The 4,011-nt window shown below is 30.9% G+C and overlaps 1 pseudogene; it reads left to right on the top strand.

Moving 5' to 3' along the window:
- The first annotated feature begins 288 nt into the window (after positions 1 to 288).
- On the top strand, positions 289 to 3,078 carry LOC114927254 (2-hydroxy-palmitic acid dioxygenase mpo1-like; annotated as a pseudogene).
- Positions 3,079 to 4,011: the final 933 nt, after the last annotated feature.

The raw sequence follows: 4,011 nt of genomic DNA, 5'->3' as shown, positions 1-4,011 counted from the left end.
TTGTCACAGTTGCCCTCCCACTCCGACATGCGTGCAGAGACGGATTATTTGACCTACATGGATCTTCTTTGTCCCTTGTAATTACCAGATTATCTTAGGTATCTCAGCAACATACGATATGAATGATCGGTGATTTGTTTCCCCGCTTTTCATTCAATCAATCCTCATTCTAAACAAACCTAACAGATTAATTTATTACTAAACATTCTCAACTTTACACATCGTCGTCATCCTATTCGTCAAACCTTGACCATAAAAATCCCGTGTTCCCTGATTCTTCTCTCATAGCTCCCATTTAATTTCTTTTCAAGAATCCCCAACAAAACCACTCGATGGGAAAGATTGGATTATTCAATCTTGAAGACCAGTTTGCTTTCTATGGAGCATACCATAACAACCCAGTTAACATAGCAATCCACGATTCTTTGTTTGGCCAATATTCTTCACAGCACTTGTCATTCTACTTCATCCCCCCCTTCTTCAATCTCCCAAACCTTGAGTTTTCTCTATGGCAGAGCCATGTGGTTTTGGTTTGGAATGTAGGCTTCATTGTTGCTCTGATCTACGCTGCTTATTATGTAATCTTGGATCCTAAAGCTGGTTCCTTGGGTGCTTTGCTTTGTGCTCTGTGTTGGGTTGTTAGCAGTTTTGTTGCAAGACCACTTGGCTTCTCTCTGGCTTGGAAGGTAAATGATAAGATTATAAGAATGAGATACTGTCTTGTGATTGTTCTTTTTATTGCTTATTTTCTTAACTCTTCAACTTCTATTGAGTAAAATCGTTAATTTATCCCTTGAATGATTGACCGAGTTCTAGCTGATGGTTGGTGAAATTTGTTAAATAAGATTTATCTTTCATGTTGTTGGTATAATCACTCCTATCTAGAATGACAGTCTAGATCGAAATCTAGACATTTTAGTTATAGAAGCTTTGGTACCAATATCATGAACTGTTTATCTCTGAGTTTGAGTTGTGCACGTCAATGATTTTATATAAAGTCACATGTGTTTTTCATCTATGACTACAAATAATGGAGAAGGACCCCTGTTTTGATTCATCTTTTCTTCATCCCTACATGATTTTCCAACTTAACCGCAATGTAAGTAACCTATGGAATCAGAAACTACTTTAGCATACCATGCTAAGATTGGGATAGAAAAAAGTCCAGCGAGTGCTGTTCAACCTTTTCTGAGATGGAAAATTTTGTGTTAAGTGGTAAAATCTTATAAATGAAAGAGCAATGTGTTAATATGATCAAACATAAGATGCAATGAAAAAATAACTTTGAAAACAGCAAACAAAGCCTTGTTACATATAGTGAAGTAACTTGGGTTGTCTCTGGCTATGGCATGATCGTTTACTCTCACTCTGTAGTTACTATAACTTTGACTATGTACATTAGTTCCTAAACTCATCATTTCTTGTACATTTGTGCTTTCACTCATTCTCATCTCCACTATCATAGAGTATAACCATCGAGTTTGGTAGGCATTCATAGAGATCATAATTAATGGCTAAGCATTTATCCTCATCCATATATATATATATATATATATATATATATATATATAAATAGATATATGATATCCCATCCCTTTATAAGATGGAATTATAATGAGTAAGATTTTAGAAGTACGATGATTTGGAAATTAGGGAGGGGATCAAGGTTCAAATCCCTATTGAGAGAGAAAATTCAGTTAAGAAAAAGAGTTATTGAATGAGAGAGAGATTAGAGAGGAGAGATATAAGAGACATTTAATTTTCTTTTCATATAACTTGTTGATCATGGAACTATGGCATTGACAAAGCTTCATTTTTGAAATCAGTACCTGTCTTTCTTTTTCGGTTAGCTAATTGCAATCAATAATCATGCAAAGAAGACTAATATTTGCTTTGTTTATACACAGCTGTCAATTTTAATTAAATCTCAATCCTCAAAGAAAAACATCATGTTTTGTAGGTTGTCCTGGTGGCTCAGGTTGTATGTTGGACGGCGCAGTTCATTGGCCATGGAGTATTTGAGGCAAGTTGTTGCTACACTAACATTTATTAAATGTGTTTATGAGTCTCACTCTGAAACTGAAACAAGAGAATCAAAAAGGGGTTTGAAAAGTAAGATGAACTCATGGTTATATAGACACTCTTTTAAAACCCTTCTCTTCCCTCCTTTAAAATATAATACTCGCGAATACACACCCTTATTGACTTACTGCATCTTACATGAACAAATTGTTTTTCATTCGCAGAAACGGGCACCTGCTCTTTTTGATAACCTCGCTCAGGCCCTTGTAATGGCTCCTTTCTTTGTGTTGCTGGAGGTAAGATACTTTTATGCCTATGGTGTTCTGGAATAAAAATAGTGATTTTTTTGAAAAAGAAAAAAGAAAAAAAAAAAGAGCTTCACCTATAACTAACCATCAAAACTTATCTATGAAAAATTTCACTCTATTTCTAAGACTATGCTTAAGAAATATTTCAAAAGACAAAAAGATACATAAACATAGATCATGGAGGTAAATCAGAAAATCAAGTGAAATTTGTACCAAGACATGTTTTTTCTCACTCTGTATGCTTTTTTTTTTCCAAACAGATTTATATCTTTTAGCGTCCCCCTATTTTTGCTTGGAGACAGTTATCAAATATGGCCTATATTGTGTTTTTATGTTTCATGGCTTTATGCTCTTCCTTGATATTAGTTCATTGCTTGATTGTTCATTTATTCATTCATTTGTTTTGATGCAGGCTCTCCAAACTTTATTTGGTTATGAACCGTACCCTGGATTTCAAGCAAGTGTGCAAGCAAAAATAGAAGCTAACATCAAAGAATGGAAAGAAAAACATCATAAACTAATAATGTCTTAGCTTTATGCTTGGGTTTGTGTATCTATTGTTACTAGCTAGTCCCTATTTTCCTATGATGAGGTGATGAATAAAGTGCTATAAAAATGATAATTATAGTCGCATATATGTATGTTATAATAGTTTATCTTTGTACAGAAGACAACATCTATGACTATATAATACAAGACAATATACCGTGTTTCATGATTTCATTTACACGTAAGATTTTAGCTCTCTCATATTGGGTCTTGATGACTGAGTTATTTTTGGTAAACTTCATGCAATTTTTGGTTTTCTAAAATTCTCACGGTTAGAAATAAGTAGTATTATGACCATAATTTAATCTATTATTTTTCAAATAATTTTTTTTATTATTATATGTATTTGTTCAATTAAAAAGATTAATATCATAACTAGTATAATTATTAAAAACTGATTTTAATAATCTATATATATGTGTGTGTGAAAGACTTATAAGGAGAATTTATAATGGTTATAATTATATATATTTATTAATAGGACATTCTTATTAGGAACATAGTATTATTTTTTTTGACACGTGACTATCATGATAATTAAAAGAGTTTCTGTTATATTTTGATCCCAAACATATAACACTACAAAAGTCATCGGATATTGTTGAATTTATTAACGGATTACCAAAATGATGTGCCGATAATCAGTTTATCATCAGATTTAGCGGCGGAATAAATTCGATGGTGTAAACCTTATCGGTAATTATTTACTATTTAATTTTTTTGTTTGTCGCTAATTACCTGCGGATATAAACTTTAATTTGACGAAATTATAGCACTTGTTAATGTCAATCCAATGATAATATATTATTTATTAATAATTAAATTAATAACTACCAATGGTAAAAATAAATTTTATTTTTTTAAATAAATAATTTAAAAATTTAATATATAATTTTAAATATTTAAATTCAATCATTTCTAAACTAACAAAATTTAAATTTTTATAATTTTCATAATAATTTGTGTATAATTTTTAGTTAAAAATTTATAAACAAATTTAAATATCAAAGTTTATGATTAAAAAAAAAAATCACTCGTGTAAGGAAAAAGATAACAAAACTTAACAATTAACAATGCTTTTGTTACATTGATATATAAGATAGAGTTTCAAATATAACCAGTTTAGATAGTT

The sequence above is a fragment of the Arachis hypogaea genome, unplaced genomic scaffold, assembly GCF_003086295.3.
Source record: "Arachis hypogaea cultivar Tifrunner unplaced genomic scaffold, arahy.Tifrunner.gnm2.J5K5 arahy.Tifrunner.gnm2.scaffold_87, whole genome shotgun sequence".
In the NCBI taxonomy this organism is placed as follows: Eukaryota; Viridiplantae; Streptophyta; class Magnoliopsida; order Fabales; family Fabaceae; genus Arachis; species Arachis hypogaea.
This window is presented reverse-complemented; position numbering and strand designations above follow the sequence as displayed.